This window comes from Leptodactylus fuscus, chromosome 7 (assembly GCF_031893055.1).
Source record: "Leptodactylus fuscus isolate aLepFus1 chromosome 7, aLepFus1.hap2, whole genome shotgun sequence".
Taxonomy (NCBI): Eukaryota; Metazoa; Chordata; class Amphibia; order Anura; family Leptodactylidae; genus Leptodactylus; species Leptodactylus fuscus.
Window position 1 is genome coordinate 114,083,960 of NC_134271.1, and position 18,363 is coordinate 114,102,322.

Genomic DNA, 18,363 nt, shown 5'->3' on the forward strand with positions numbered 1-18,363 from the left:
TTTCCAGGGAGCCTTAGTGTATAGTAATCTGATTTTATACAGTCTCTTCTTACATGACTGTTTAGGACATGTTGAGCCGATTAATGGGGGCCCCAGGCTGCTCCTCTGCTATCCGTATAGCTCTCATTTTAGTTGGCACAAGGTAATGCTTTATTTTCCCTTTAGCATCGCTGCAGGGAAAATAAGCAAGTAAATGGTATTTCACCTGGTGATAACCGCTGATCCCAAAGCCTTCCTGCAAGGAGACATCCCATAACAAGCTGCTGTAAAAAGTCATTGTCCAGTACAGACAACCAGTTCATTTTCAAGTGACACAAGCTACAGTATCTTATACAGTAAAATTCAATGTCTCTGGCATCAGTAGGGGAGTTATATACCAGATTATCATGATAAGATGTTCGTAGACAAGTATATAAACTCCTTGTGGAAGCCGAAGATATTTAGGAAAGAAGTCAATCATGAAAGGTTTGTAAGATTTTCAGAATATGGTTGCTTTCTTATAGCTACTAGAATCCAAGGGCCTGGTGCTCCGAAAACAAGCTTATCACTGGGTGCCATGTTACTGGGATCATAAGCAATACGCTGTAACCTGTGGGTGATCCTGTGGTGTTCACATGGGGCAAGAGGGGGTGGATTTTGGCACTGAATCCACGTCATAATCCGCTCCCTCACAATGGTGGTCTATGTAGACTGCTAGCCCTCTCTTCAGGCGGATTCTGTGGCTGAATCAGCCGCAGTGTCTGCGTCGCGACAGCACCCTCCAGAATAAGCCCATTCATTAGAGTAATTCCCCTTCACACGGTGTAAGCGCGCCGCTCATTTAGACACATATACACGTGTCCGAGCGCGGCACTTCAAAACAGAGCCCACTGATTTAAATGGGAAGCGTGCGTGTGAAGGGGCCCTCACATTGTACCCACTAAAATTGAAGAAGCTTTCCTATGTTCACATGGCTGAATTTGGAGCTGACTTTGAGGCGGATTCCACTTCAAAATCTGCTACAAGCTCTGCCTGAAATCTGCCTCCCATTCAAACGCTGAGTTTTTCCTATAGCCAAATTTTTTATCCTGCAAAAAAAAAAATGTCATGATCGATCTTCAAGCAGATTCCATCTGATAACTTCCTAAAGTGTGGTATTCTGTTCGTTTGTGCCCATCAAAAAACAAACAAACCACAAAATACACAAATGAATTTCATCTGGAACTCATGTCGGAGTGGTGTATCTTTCCCCTGGTTCACATCTGCATTTGGTAAGCTGTTCGGGGAGTCCACATGGAGACCCCTCGAACGGACTACCGAACACACTCGCAAATGGTGTACAGTGAAAGCACATGGACCCAATAGACTATAATGGGGTCCGTGCGCTGCCCGTATGAATCGTGCGGACATGAAAGTAGATCACAAAGTATTTTCACGTCCGCATGATTTGTGCCGGCAGTGCGCGGAGATCACACGGACCCCATTATAGTCTATGGGGTTTGTGTGCTTTCACTGCACACCGCTTCACAATGCTTTTGGTAATCCGTTTGGGAAGTGGGGGTCCCCATAAACGGATTACCAACACAGAGGTGAATGAGGCCTTTGGTGCAAATTAGATTTGTGTTCCAAAGATGCATCATTTCTTCACCAGTTTTTCTTATTTTTTTGAGGCAGTCTCATTGTAAATTCTTGCTTTGACGCTCTAGTCACTTGAATGAAGCTGTGCTACAATACCATGAAGAGCCCATGGAAACAATCCACATCTTCCTCTCTCCCTAAAATGGATCACAATCTAATTTTCCTATCATAGACACATACTAGGGCTAATTTTTTAGGACCTATATCAGCATGCTTTTGGTGTGTGAGTGAAATCTACCCAAACATGGAGAAGTAAAAAAAAAATTGCAGATTCCCTTGGTCAGATTGCAACCTGCGACAAATCTGAGATGATGAACACTATCATAAGTCCTGTATCATGCCAACAGTAAATTCTTGAGACCATTCATGTGTTGGGTTGCCCTTCATCCAAGGCAATGGACAATTTGACCATACGAACAATGCCCTAAATAAAGAACGGTTTCTAAACTTATATCCAGCATACCTGGATGATTTGCACAAGTCTTGAAAAATAAGGGTCAGCACTGGAAATCTTGGAGTCATTGCATAAACATTGTCAATAAAAGTGTAAAAATGTGTGAAATTAATACATTTGTACTTTAGTACACCTAAGGTTACATTCACACTACCATTATTAAGCCCTTCCCATCACAGGCATTTTTCAATTTTGACTCCTGCCTTCCAAACCACATAACTTTTATTTTTTCTATTTATTTTTTTGTTCACAGAGCCATATTGTACCTCATAGTGGTACCATTTAATATTCCATATGATATACTGGTAAGCAGGAAAAAAAATTCATAATGGTGTGAAATTGGAGAAAAACCCCAGTTGATGCAAATTTCTTATGGGCTTTGTTTTTTTCAGCATTCACTGTGCTGCCAAATTGACATGTCACCTGTATTCTATTCGTTGGTACAATTCCAGGGATACCATTTACTTATAGGTTTTTGGGGTGTTTTTACATTTTAACCCTTTATGAAAATAATGTTGCGAGTTGCCATATTCTGACTTCCTCTTTTTTTATACATTCATGTACATATTAGATTGGGGAACGTCTAATGTTTTGATCGTTTATTTGACTTTTTATATTACATTTTTTTTTTTAAATGGCAGTTTGGTCCTTTTTTTTTTACCTTTTTTTTTGGGCCTTCGCCGTACCAGAAAAATATTTTTTTTAGGTTTGTAGCCCAGGCGTTTTCGGGTGCAGGGATGTATAACTTGTTTATGTTTGTTTTTCGTTTGTTTATATTTCAAATTTATGGAAGCTTTTTTTTTTTTTTTTTTTAAATATTTTTAAAAGCTATAATTTTGGAATATTTTATTAGCTTACTCTAGGGGGCTTGAACCTGCAATATTTTGTCATATACCAACCTTAATAGCTATAGTATTATAACAAACCTAGGAGTCTTCATTAGACTCCCGGCTGTCATAGGAACAGGACGGCTTTTTACTTTGAGGACCCATCACAGAATGTAGTGCCCATGATCAGAGTGAACTCTAATCACGGGCATTAGCTCAGGGTCTCTGCTATACAATACAACAGAGACCCGGTAACTGTGGCGGCTGCTTAGCTTCAGGGTGGCCACCATCTTTACAGACTCTGCTGCAATAGTACAGGAAATGTCCATGACTTTCACCTATCATAGGAGCAGAGGAACTGACACAGATGGAATCCCCTCGGTCTACGTCAGTGCCCGTTGACTCTAATGTAAACAATGTGACAAATGCGCTCTTCTGTCATGTATGTATGCCTACTTTTTCTTCCATCAGAAAAGTGAATGCAGATGGACACTCAACAGAGAAGACTCCTGTGATGGATGAGAGCAACGGACATTCAATAATGATAATACGAACCCACCTTAAAGGATCCACAAACAATGAAGCAGTAAGCTTTGTGTAAACCGAAATTTGTGTCAGTCTCAAAACTTTTAGCCACGATTATAGGGAAAACTGAGGAACAGCTAAAAAGATATTTCCAAGGGCTTTTGTGTTTAGTTGGCCAATAAGAAAACTGAGAAACTGCTGAAAAGTCACGTTTAGAAAATAGATCCAATTACAAGTGAAGTGAAACAAGTCTGCTTCGATGAAGACAGCAATTCTTCTGGCCTGTGGCATATAGACAGTATGAAGATTTCTTGAAAATAATTGCTAGATCTGCTGGAAAGACTACAATAAGCAATGCTGCAGGAAAATGGAGCGTACACATTGTGCCTTTTAAGAAACAGACCGACTGTAATTTACAGTTAAGCTGAAATCGATGTTCCTTTATGAAGATCAATAATGGCTTGTGACACAATCCAGCTGTTAACTCCTTAGGGATACGTTTTAGTTTTGGAAAGGTTTCATTTCTTTTTCCTCCCTACCTTCCAAGAGCATTTTTTTGCCAACATAGGCCGAGTTCAGATCTGCGCCTGGGACTCTGTTCTGCAGGTTTCCGTGTGCTGCCCGAAACTGGGCAGGAGATGGAAACCTGCAGTCATGTTTCAGTTATTTTTACACATTTTCATTTATGGTAGGGGCCACACGGTGGCTCAGCAGATAGCACTGCAGCCTTGCAGTGCTGGAGTCCTGGTGCTCAAATCCCACCAAGGGCAAAAAAACCATCTGCAAGGAGTTTGTATGCTCTCCCCGTGTTTGCATGGATCTCCATCCCATATTCCAAAGACATGCTGATATAGAAAAATGTACATTGTGAGCTCTATGTGGTGCTCACAATCTACATAGAAAAAAAAACAAAACATTTTCATTTATGGTGTTCAATAGTAAAAATTACCGTATTTTCCGGACTATAAGGCGCACATAAAATACTTCGATTTCCTCAGAAATCGAAAGTGCGCCTTATAGTCCGGTGCGCCTTATATAAGGCTTGAAGCGGCGGCACGCGAGGAGTTAAGCGGCGGCCGCCGCCGGCAAAGTCTGCATGCCGCTTCCATACATTGCAATGGGAGCGCGCTATTCAAATAGTATTCGTTCATCTCTAACTATTTGAATAGCGCGCTCTCATTGTAATGTATGGAAGCGGCATGCAGACTTTGCCGGCGGCCGCTGCTTAAAGAGATTCTACTAGAGATGAGCGAGTACTGTTCGGATCAGCCGATCCGAACAGTACTCGCTCAACTCTAGATTCTACCATTAAAAGAACCTCTTCCCCCTAACCACGTCGGAATAGCCTTAAAAGACTATTCGTCTCTTACCTTTCCCATAGCCAGCGCCGCCTTCTCCCTGAGCTGTGTTCGCGCCTTCCGTGTCGTCTTCTTTGGGCCTCATGGATGACGCATGCGCAGTCGGCTCTGGCTGCGAGAGCCTGTTAGAGCCGACTGCGCATGCGTCATCCATGAGGCCCAAAGAAGACAGAGACGGAGCTGCGGAAGAAGGCGGCGCTGGCTATGGTAAAAAGGTAAGGAGATTATTCCGACGTGATCAAGAAGGAAGTTCTTTAACTCCTCGTGTGCCGAGCGCTTCCATTCATTTCAATGGAAGCGTACCATTGAAATGAATAGAAGCGGCTGGCACGCGGGGGGTTAAGCGGCCGCCGGCAAAGTCTGCCGGCCGCCGCTTTCAATCATATAAGGCGCACCGGACAGCGCTGCGCCTTGTAGTCCGGTGCGCCTTATATATGGACCTAGGCAGGACTATAAGGCGCTCATGGGTAATGCGCCTTATAGTCCGGTGCGCCTTATAGTCCGCAAAATACGGTACACATTAACTTTATTGTGTGGAGCAGCCTCATCACAGAAATACCATAATATACCAGTTATGTATGTATGATTGATTAGATTTTTTATTTCTAATAAATTTAGGCTAGGTTCACATCTGCGCCTGGTCTCCGCCTGGGGTTTCTGTTCCCCATTCCACTTGAAAAATGCGCTTCTCTCGTCGCATTTTAAATCCTTTTAGGGCGGAAACCCGGCAGACCCCATTACCCCATTATAGTCTGGCGTCTGTAGGCTTCGGAAGGTAACGGCTTTGTTAAGCCAATTAAGTTTCCGCACAGGGGTCCCTAAATGGACCCCCGACCAGAAACCCAAACGCATCTGTGAACCTAGTCAATTGTGTGAACCTATCCTAACAGCAGAGACCTGAGCAAGAGATTCCTGTTTAAAAACTTGATGTCCACCATAGATGTATGGTGGATGTTGCTTAGGATTGAATGGTCAGGAGTTTACGAGAAGGGGTGGATTTTTTTTTTTTTAGATACTCGTTCTTATAGCCTAGCATGTATTTGGCAGTATATTGTAATTGGGGAAGATGTCCCTTCTTGGACTATCTCTCTGCTGATAGGGATCATGAGATAGGTGGGTAAATACTTGGATAGGGGCAACTGGATATATGTGGTAGATAACCCTACAGTTGGGAGTTAGGGGGGGTGGCCCTATACAGTACTGCATTATAGGGAGGCCTGACTATGTTACAAATGTATATTTTGTTAAATTGTGTTTATTTGTATTTTATGGAAAATATAATAAGAAATATTGGATTTAAAAAAATTCTCTTTTTCATGAACATACTTACCACCTTTTAAATACAGTTTAATGAAACACTTATTAAATTCCAACTCTTTTTTTCCTTTCCATGGGACCAGATCACCACAGCTCACCTTTGACCGCTTTTGTTTTCCACTGAAAAAGTACTTGTGGGGCACCTGGGGGCATTGTAACATGGATTCATTGGTCATGCAACCTTTATAGGCATCACCCCAAGTATGTTTATACTATTCTTCCATATGTTCCAACCATCTCGGATTCAGTGGGACAGTCCTGCATGGTGGGCAGTATTTACCATTTTTAATGCAGATGCAAATGTAGTTGAGTGCAGTGGTAGAGCAAGAAGCCAGTTCCTCCCTGCTCCACCATTCAGCCCTTGTTGCATGCTGTAGCGCATTCGTGAATTATCAGTGTATAATGTATCACTACGGCCATTTTCTCTGTTTTCTGTGTTTGTAGGAAGGGTTTGTGAAGGAAGTATAGACTGGATGACAACCAGTCCAGGCTGCAAATACTAAATATCTAAGTATAACTTGGTTTATGTGACTGACCTGGCAATTATTATTCTGATATTTATAACCTCTGGGCAAAGGTTTGTAAGGCAAAATTCTACGTCAGCATAAGCTCTCACTGCAACAAAAGTTATTTTTATGGCCCTCTATGTTGGCACCATTTGTTGGCTTACCTATCAGTATCTTTGTATTAAATTGAGAATACATTTCGATTTTATATTATATTACTATCTACAGGTGGATGTGGTATTTATCAGGCTAAGAGATATCCATGTCTGACTTATCTCTTCTTTGTGGAAGTGTTGAACTTTGGCAAGTGACAAAACATGTCAGCTTGTGGTTATCATTTGATTTGTAAGGGATGATTTTTTAGAATAGGTCATCAGTATTGGATCAGTTGGGGTCCGACATCTAGCACCCCACCGATCAGTTGATTAAAGTAGACCAGTGCTCAGGTGACTGCTACAGCCTCTTAAAGGGGCTCTATCATTGGCAAAAGTAATTTTTAACTAATCACATCCTTGCATATCCTTTAGAAAGGCTATTTCACACATACTTTTTGTATGTAAATTGGCTCAGTAGTTTGTGAATGAGTCCATTTTTATTCATATGCTAATTAGGCTCCAGCATGCACAGGATGTTGTCATCCAGCTCTCCTCTCTATATGCTGTGTACTATGTATTAGAGCAGGGAGGAGGAGTCAGCAGCAGACAGTGCACAAAGAGACTTCCGGGGTGCACAGAGCAGCTAATTAGCATATGAATAAAAACGGTCTCATTCAAAAACTACTGAGGCAATTTACATACTAAAGGTAGGTGTAGCCTTTCTAAAGGCTATGCAAGGATGTGATTAGTTAAAAATGACTTTTGCCAATGATAGAGCCCCTTTAATAACTGACATCATGTCTATCAGCCACATGATCCTTTCCTCTCAGTCTCATTCATGTGATATAGCTGCTGCACTATGTAGGGTGCTATGTCTGGCATACATTAAAAGGCTCAAGTGCTCGCTCAAATACTGCAGTCCTTTCATTCAACTGATCAGTGGCGGTGCAGGGTGTCTGTATCCTACTGATGACATATCCTAAGGTTTAGCCATCCTTATAAAAATCCCAGAGTACTCATTTAGCGAAGAATCCGTTATGGTGAAAATGCAAGTCATATGGGTCGGGTTATATTTTACTAGTAGTATCACATACAGTATATGTAATTATAATTTTTTTTATGTAGATTGTGAGCCCCATATAGCCCCATATAGGGATCACAATGTACGTTTTTTTTTCTTCCTATCAGTATGTCTCTGTAGAATGGGAGAAAATCCACACAAACACAGGGAGAACATAAAAAACTCCTTGCAGATGTTGTTCCTGGTGGGAATCGAACCCAGGACTCTGGTGCTGCAAGGTTGCAGTGCTAACCACTGAGCCACCGTGTTGCCCCTATAATTTTTTTTAATGAACACAAGTGAAGAAATCTCACTGTGTCGATAATCTTAAAAGGTAAACTTGGGGACATAAAACGTGAATCCTGGCAAGTGACGCTGCATGCTTACTCATCGATGACATTTCGATGCCTGTTTTATCTCTATCATTCCTAGATGGTCCCTTTGTATTTCAGGGGTAAACAGAAGATCTAATCCTCTCCTGCTAATAGAGCTGAGGTGGGGAGCAGGTGTCGCAGCTTCATAAATGACTCTGTTATTTGATGACTTTGAAAAACCATCTGATTGCTTCATGTTAGATAAAACAGATTATAAATGAGGCTCCAGGAATCCTTCTCCCCGAGGAAGGTTTCTTCAAGTGCCCTAAGATATCACGTTTCTTTTATTTTTCGACTTGAAAAAAAAATAAACTGGTATCTGGCAGACGGGTCTAATCACAAATCCATATGCTTGTCATGTTGGGCAATTTTAGAAGCTATTTGAAGTGTACAGAAACGCATTAAAGTGGGAGACATTCTCTGTCACTCTGCCTTCTATAGACTCAGCCATGCTTTGTCCCCATTTTAACTCTTCTTCCTACAAGCCAAGATGTGAGCAAGGCTTTGGAATATTTGCTCTATATAGAGATTTCTAAATCTTTAAAACCATCTGCTCAAGCCCGCATCTTGGAGGAAATCCACAAGATGAGTTAAATGATGCATTATAATTTGCTCACTTTATTTGTAATCATATGCTGTGGGAATACACAATGCGCAAACCAGCCCCATCCTTAATTGTCCTTTCTATAAAAATAACTTTTATGCTTTGGGGACAAATTCTGAGCCAGTGATACATATTCCTCGAGGGCTACTTCAGTGATACAGATTTCTCTAGGGCTATATCAAGAATAGTCAGTAGAATGCACATATCGGTTATGAAAAAAGATTATAAACAAAACGAGGTATTGTGAGGTTAGGTAAGGCGTTTCCAAGCAAGAATCTTGGTCTACAGGGCTATTTTTGTTGGTACAAATAGTGCAATCTTAATAGAGCATGCTGGGAGTTGTAGTTATGAAATGTCTGGCTAGACGCAAGTTACTGATGGTATATCCCATCACTAATGGCATTTAAGTGGTTAAACATAGGAAGGGGGCTCTGTCTGTCATCCTATAGCCCCACCCTCTACTCTGCAAAGCGATACCAGAATAACAACAATTACTATAGCAGCCGGAGGTCTAATAATGGAAGCAACAGCCTGAACTATTAAATAAGCTGATTGTTTATCCTGCATATTAAATGTTAAAAAGAAGCCAGAATTGCTAATTTTTATCATTTTTCCCCCACCCAAAAAAAAAACCAGTTAGAATTTTGCATATATTGCAATGTAATACCAATGAAACACCAAACTCAAACCCCGACACAAAAAAAAGTCCTCATTCAGATCAGTTTAATTTCCTGTCCATCATTTATAATGCAAACAACTGCTGTTTTTACATTCCTGTCCATAAGAAAGACTTAATAAAAGTTAGCTAATAAGTTAGATGTACTCCTAAATGTTGCCATTGAAAAATACTACCTGCAAAAAACAATTCCTCATGCAGATATAGTCGAGGGGATTTCGTCACTCCATAGGGAGAGACCACCATATAGGTGTGTGGAGTCTTATTAAGCCATTAGCTCTCCACTGTGCAAGGGATCATGGGAAGAATATGCAAATCTGTCTTCCATGATGTAAACATCCTGCACATCCTCAGCTAGCGCCCTCTATTGGTGTGCACATACTGAGGCACTGTCTTTCTAATTACATCATGGAAGACAGATTTGCATATTCTTCTAATGCAGATATATTAATGGAAAATAAAAAGGTTATTGTGCTTTAGAAATCATGGGAAATCAGGTCCTTCTGCGGGGTCGGCCCCACCTCCTCTTGTTGTCTATCGGCGCCTGCACAATAGAGTCAGGGACCGGCACTTCACGAGAAGGAAGTGATGTTCCATGCCCAGAATATCCAGACTGGAAGACAGGTAAGTATAATGGGGTGGGTGCCTTGCACCTAATATGGACGGACCTTTGTGGAATTTTCTGATGGTCCGTCGTAATTGTTCTATTTTTACTGTTGTACTGTTCATACTCGTGTCTTTCTTATGTGTTTGCTGTGTTTTAATCCGTCTATTTTGGACCTTATTGTGTCTTAAGATCTTGCAATAAAACTTTGAATTGAAAAAAAATTAAAAAAAAATATGGGGTTGGTGGTTAGTATTGGTGACGTTCCGTCTCCAGAAAAATCTGAAAATGTGCCTGGATTAGTCACATGACCTCCCCAGCAATATAGATAAATATACATTTTTGCTAAAGTAAGTTAGAAGTTAGATGGGGAAGGGAGTTTAGCTTAGTTTAGAAGTATGATTTGATCCCAGACAACCCCTTTAAGGTCTAAACTCTAAACAGTCCTGGCTAATAAGAGGCAAAACACAATGTTTATTGATTTCTGGTCTAAGTTTGACCATTAGCTGTAATGGAATTGCCTAGATCTTCAGGGCCATTAACCCCTTAAGGACCAGGCCATTTTTTGGTTTCGCATTTTCGTTTTTCCCTCCTCACATTTCAAGAGCCATAACTTTTTCATTTTTCAGTTCACAGAGTCACATGATGGCTTATTGTTTGCGGGACAAGTTGTACTTTGTAATGGCACCATTCAATATGCTGTGCAATGCACTGGGAAGCTGGAAAAAAATTCAGAATGAGGTGCAACTGGAGAAAAAATGCATTTGCGCCATTTTCTTATGAGTTTAATTTTTACAGCGTTCACTGTTTGGTACAAATGACATGTTACCTGTGTTCTACGTGTCAGTACGAACGCGGTGATACCAAATTTATATAGTATTTGAAATGTTTTGATACTTTTAAAAAAATGATAAACTTTGCAAAATAGAAAAAAAATTTTGTGTCATCATGTTCTAACACCTGTAACTTTTTCATATTTCCATGTATGGAGCTGGTTGTGGTGTCTTTTTATGCGGGACAAGATGACGTTTCTATTGATACCATTTGGGGAAAGATCTGATGGTTTGATCACTTTTTATTCAATTTTTTATAGGAGGCAAAGTGTTGAAAAAAACGCTTTTTGGCTGTTTTTATTTTTTTTGCCGCTACGCCATTCGCAGTACGGGATAAATGTTTTAATATTCTAATAGTTCGGGCATTTTGGAGCGCGGGGACACCTAATATGTTTATGTTTAATGTTCTTTAATTACTTTTATAGCTGATCTAGGGAAAGGGGGGTGATTTGAACTTTTATATTTTTTTAATTTTTTTAATACTTTTAAAAACTTTTTTTTTTCTTCTGTTACATTTATGATCAGACCCCTTAGGTACCATGAAACCTAGGGGGTCTGATCGCTCATACTATTCACTGCAATACTACAGTATTGCAGTGAATAGGAAAATCGCAGCACTTCTATTAGACAATGCCTCTGGCATCGTCTAATAGATCTAGTGCAGAGACAAGCCTGGAAGCCTTCAATAGGCTTCCGGCTGTCATAGCAACCGATCACCGCCCTCATGTGACGTTCAGGAGGGCGGCGATCGGGGAAACATGGCGGCGCCCATGCCGCCGGCGCCGTTTACACACTGCGGTCAAGTTTGACCGCAGTGTGTAAAGGGTTAACAGCAGCGATCGGCTCGGGCACCGACCGCTGCTGTTAGTGGCAGGTCCTGGCTGTATGATACAGCCGGCATCTGCCGTGTATGGAGCGAGCTCAGCGTGTGAGCTCGCTCCATACATCCCCATGCGACCCATGACGTACAGTTACGTCAAGGGTCGCTAAGGGGTTAATAATTCTATGACTGTATAAAGTAGCTATGCCAGTTAGGTGTAGTTACAGTTATATCCTGTGGAAGGCAATCATAAGGCTGATGTTAATATATTGTTAATACACATAGATAATAGGGTCCTAATTATGTCACCCTACAGGTAACAGTCCTCCTACAGTTAATAGTGTCCTATCCATTCCCCACAGGTAATGGTCCTCCCCACCCCAAATCACATCATATATAGTCCAGGCCACACAACTCTGGTGAATTGCATATTTACCCCTTTTTTCCTGCAAAGAGAATGAAGTGGCACCCAGCTGTGCACCCCTTCTATTGTCCTCCCAGCTACCCTGCCTCTTTCGCTACGGGACCACAAGCAATACCATAGAGTGGCATAAGCTATGGCCAGAAGGACATGAAAAGCGATGCACATCCAGGTGCTGCTCTTATTACACCAAATAGCGACCTCCTTGTTATGACTGACAGGGCTAGGCAGTATATATGTGAATCATAGTATGAGGATTTACAGATTGGGTACAGGAATGCATAGGTCTTTGGTGTGATGAGAGCAACAGTGATGCCCTTATTGCCCCAAACAGCTTTTTTTCTGGTATGCTAATGAGATAATATCTCAGCAATGGAGACACAAGGAATAATCTTTTATTCAAGTGAACCCTTGCTATCTGACTGTAGTTATAGTTCAATAGAGATTGCTCTGGTGACTGACTACATTTAAGTGGCCTTAAGGGGTTGTTTGTGATAGGAAAGAGCTAGAGATAATTTCTTCCAAAACAGTTCCACTCTTAAACTTGAAGTTCAGTCCTACTTAAGTGAATGGGACTGCAGTACAATGCCATCCATAGCCAGTGAACAAGAGTAGCGGTGTTTGTGAAAATCAGTTATCCTTTTCTAATGTTACAGATCCCATTTTAACGTATATAGGTTCAAACATGATATACAAGGAAAAATAGGACATCTTGAAAACCTGTTGTGACTACGCAGTTCACTACTCCCATCTCACTGACCCTGTTCACTACACGATCACCGAGATTTAACATAAGAAAAAATGTCTTTGTACCGTGTTAGCCAGTGGATATATCCACTAGCTAACACGGTAAAAAGACATTTTTTCTTATACAAAATGGATGTTACCAGAATCTACCAGATTTTTATGGACCTAAAGACACTTCTGAAGAAACGGGCACAACTGGTTCGAGATTTAACATATAAAGATTGAGAGTTCTCAGTAGTTGATACCTTTTTTAATGGCTAACAAAAAATGATGACATATTGCGAGCTTTCAGAACTACTCGGTTCCTTCATCAGGCTGGTATAACACAATATCTGAAGGCAAGCACATTTATACAGGCATACAGTTTTTGATTCACAAATGATGGAAAACAGTACAAGCAAATAAACACATAAGTCCAAAAAATGGTTCTCTGAGTTTTATGATTCCCTTGATCTGTGACGTGGTGTCTAGTTATTGTTCTTCACCTGCAGAACACCTAATGTGGTGTATTTAACATTATGTACCAAGTTTCTCACTGGTGTCTGTATGTAGGAGGAGACGGGCCAGACATTTAGGATGAGAATGAACTCACACCATCACACAATTTCAGAGCAAAGAATGGACCTCCCTGTGCCAAAACACTTCTGTAATCAAGATCATAATATCATCAATGACATGAAGATCCTGGTTCTAAGAGGAAATTTCAAAAGCAAAAAAGATCGGCGTGTATATGACTATAAACTAATGATGATCTTTGACACACTCCAAAGGGGGTTAAACCAGTCACACAGTTTTATGTCCTTTTACAACAACTAGACACCACGTCACTAATCAAAGGAGTCATAAAACTCAGAGAACCTTCCGGTGAACTGACATTTTTTTGGACTTATGTGTTTATTTGCTTGTACTGTTTTCCATCATTTGTGCATCAAACACTGTATTCCTGTATAAATGTGCTTGTCTTCAGATATTGTGTTATACCAGCCTGATGAAGGAACCAAGAAGTTCCGAAAGCTCGCAATATGTCATAATTTTTTGTTAGCCATTAAAAAGGTATCAAGTACTGAGGACTCTCAATCTTTTCATTTCATATCCACTAGCTAATATGGTACAAAGATTAAATTTTCCGAGACTTAACACTAACCTTTGGTTCACATCTGCGTTCAGTAGTCAGTTCGGACAGTCTGCATGGGGACCGCTGAACAGACTACCGACCGAATTTGCAAGCGGTGTGCAGTGAAAGCACACGGACCACATAGACTATAATGGGGTCCGTGTGCTTGCTGCTAGATCTTGGCACGAGTCATGCAGACAGAAAAGTAGATTGAGTACTTTCCTGTCCGCATGTTCCCTGCAGAGATCTCGCCGCAAACACACGAACCCCATTATAGTCTATGGGGTCCGTGTGCTTTCACTGGCACACCGCTTGTCAGTGCGTTTGGTATTCTGTTCTGGGGGGTCCCCATGCGGACTCCCCTGAATGGATTACCAATGCAGATGTGAACGAGGCCTTAGTCTGCTTCTTGTTCAGCAGATTTCACCCAACAAAATGGTTGATTGTGAAATGGTTTGTATATGGTTAAAAAAAAGTATATGCCTTTTTGCTTACCAACGTTGTGCATGGGCTATGTCTTGTATTACAGCGTCACCCAGTACAATGGAGCTGAGCTGTAATACCAGACACAGACCATGGACACAAGTGGCACTATTTCTAAAACTTATGGAACCCATGTAAGGGTAAATAACAGATAACTCCGTAGGGTATGTTCACAACACAGGAATTTGAGGTGGTGAAAAAAAGAAGTCTCCTGCTCGATCTTGCTGCTGTTTCCACGGCTGAGTGACTGTGAAAACTGTAGCTCCAGGTCTCATGCTTGAATAGCTCCATTGTATATAACAGTAATTATGCATGCAGGGTAACCTTCTGGCCCCATTAGTAAATCCTATAATGGGGCCCTATTCTACCATAATCACCTTGTACACATTTCAAGAACCTATTGTTCCTATTTTGGTCTCCTTTACAAACCGTGATAATACGCATAGAGATTTCACAGTACAAAGATAATGCACACAGTGATGTCACAGTACAGAGATAATGGATATACTGTAGTGATTTTACAGTACATATAATGCACACAGTGATGTGACAGTACAAATAATGCACACAGTGATGTCACAGTACAGAGATAATGGATATACTGTAGTGATATTACAGTACAGATAATGCACACAGTGATGTCACAGTACAGAGATAATGGATATACTGTAGTGATGTTACAGTACAGATAATGCACACAGTGATGTCACAGTACAGAGATAATGGATATACTGTAGTGATGTTACAGTACAGATAATGCACACAGTGATGTCACAGTACAGAGATAATGGATATACCGTAATGAAATTACAGTACAGATAATGCACACACCTTGTACACACAGTGATGTCACAGTACAGAGATAATGGATATACCGTAGTGATGTTACAGTACATATAAATGCACACAGTGATGTGACAGTACAAATAATGCACACAGTGATGTCACAGTACAGAGATAATGGATATACCGTAGTGATGTTACAGTACATATAATGCACACAGTGATGTGACAGTACAAATAATGCACACAGTGATGTCACAGTACAGAGATAATGCATATAGTGATATTACAGTACAGATAATACACACAGTGATGTCACAGTACAGAGATAATGCATATAGTGATATTACAGTACAGATAATGCACAGTGATGTCAGTACAGAGATAATGCATATAGTGATATTACAGTACAGATAAGGGCTCGTTCACATCTGCGTTCACTGTCCTTATTGCAGGTTTCCGTTTCCTGCATGAAACAGATGCAGGAGACGGAAGCCTGCAGGAGACTTTCTCACCCATTCATTTGAATGGGTGAGAAAGCTGTCAGGCCGTGCGCGGCAGTGAGCGTTTTGCGCTCTCCGCCGCGAAACCGGGTTTTTTAATCCGGACACAGAGTCGGACATGCAGTACTCTGTGTCCGGATAAAAAAATCCGGTTTCGCGGCGGAGAGCCTAAAACGCTCACCGCCGCTCACGGCCGGACCCGGTCTATGGTTTCCGTCTTCTGCCATGCAGAAGACGGAAACCATAGAACGGAGACATGAACGCAGGTGTGAACCCAGCGTAATGCACACAGTGATGTCACAGTACAGAGATAATGCATATAGTGATATTACAGTACAGATAATGCACACAGTGATGTCACAGTACAGAGATAATGGATAAGGCAAGGTGATGTCCCAGTCTTCTTTTTGGCCAATATACACATATGGTGTGGTAGGATATATTTCTGGCCATATAACAAATATACAATGAAATAAATCAAAGGAAATCAGCTCCTAAAACAAGGTTGATGCAAGTTTTTTCCCCCCAGCTGCTTTGTATGTTTGTGTGTGTATCATGAGTTAAATAAAAATGAAAAATGACTCTGAAGAAAGACAATCCTCTGCTTGCTCATGTACTCTACAAAGATATGATTTGTTTTCCATTTGGCATGGGAGAAAGGGCTTTGTCTCCCGATAAGATAGCAGAGAGATATTGCATTCCCATTTCCCTGCAAAAACGGCAGTCATATAAGGAAGAGACTGCAAAGCACAGGTAATTCAATAGCACAACCAGCTCAGCTGTATGTAGAGGGTGAGAGGAGCGGACACATTCTGCCTTATCATTAGAGGAATATGCTAACAATATCCCTTAGGTGGCTACACCTGTATTTCTCTATGATGAAAGTCTCCATGACATTGATGTGGCCTAGTGGTCAACAGAAGACTCCGAACAAAAGTGGTTCTTACCAGAAATGCCAAATATAACCTCTAAAGATGGTGATGCCCAACGGGGGGGCCCTTAGGTGCTTGATGTGCAGCCCCCAGCGGAAGGTAAATTCATTTTCTGTAGCTGCCTCCTCTAGGATAATAACCAGGTATCAGCACCCCTGAGGACTCTACTCAGCCATGAAGCTCCTCTGTTTTCTCTTGAGTGATATCCACCTGAAGCAGAAAGCTGTCCCCGCCAAATAAAAAAATACCAGTCTAGGTTGTGTTATGGGCCTTTCCTAATTAAGATTGTAGGAAACCTAAGGGTCCATTCACATGGAGTAAACGCACGCTCATTTTGGCAAAATACACGTGTAAAAAATACACGTGTATAAATAAGGCTCCCATTGACTTCAATGACATTTTACACGTGTTTTTTGGCGGTGAAAGACGGATGCTAGGTTCACACTAGCCCCCATTCACTATAATGGGATACTTTAGGTGTCTGCTGTTTAGAAACAGAAAATGGTCCTACTTTTTTCTCCACTGATTTTCGGCATTCCAATAAAGACTCCAATGTAAACCCTGCCTATTGGAATAACCCTTTAAGCATTTGTCAGATGACACGAGTATCAAGAAACTGGGAAAAACTTCAATGGGTGCCGGCTTATGTGCGCTACACATTGAAATCAATGGGAGGCTTTATAACCCATTGATTTCAATGTGTAGTGTGCGTAAGACTGGCACCCATTGAAGTAAATGGGATCTGTTTTTAAGCGCCTTGCTCTGACACGTGTATACGTGTCTAAATGAGCGGCGCGTTACCCCGTGGGAATGGGGCCTTAAACACCCAGTCAGGGTCCATTCACACGGAGTAAACGCGAGCTCATTTTGGCAAAATACACATGTTTAGAATACACGTGTAAGGGTCCATTCACACAGAGTAAATGCGCGCTCATTTTGGCAAAATACACATGTAAAGAATACACGTGTAAGAATAAGACTCCCATTGACTTCAATGACATTTTACATGTGCATTTTGACATGTTTTTTGACGTGTTTTTTTACATGTGTAAAAAAATGTCATTGAAGTCAATGGGAGTCTTATTCTTACACGTGTATTTTTTTACACATGTATTTTGCCAAAATGAGTGCACGTTTACTCCGTGTGAATGGACCCTAAAATAAGACTCCTATTGACTTCAATGACATTTAACACGTGTATTTTGACGTGTTTTTTTACACGTGTAAAAAAATGTCATTGAAGTCAATGGGAGTCTTATTTTTACACGTGTATTTTTTACACGTGATTTTTGCCAAAATGAGCGCCGTGTGAATGGACCCTAAGACACCCAGGAATAACGTAAATCAGGGCTGGAGGCAGACATAAGGATACTCGGGGAAGTAACTTTTAGTGAAGCTGGTTGCCTTGCCTAATATATATGTTGCATATGATTTAACCCTTATTGTAAGAATTGACAACAGTGTTTGAGCCCATACATCCTACTACACCTATACACCAATCCTCACCTGACTAGGCTCCTAGTATATAGTACTATGGGACATATTTACTAATAAGACTAGGTTCACACCTACACCTGGATTTTGTTCAGGATTCCATTCCCCATTCCTCTTGGGGAGAGAAAAGTCTTGCAAGCAGGAACCCTGGCGGACCACATTATAGATCTGTGGGTTTCCACAGGTAACCTCTTTTTAAGTGGATTGGGTTTCCGT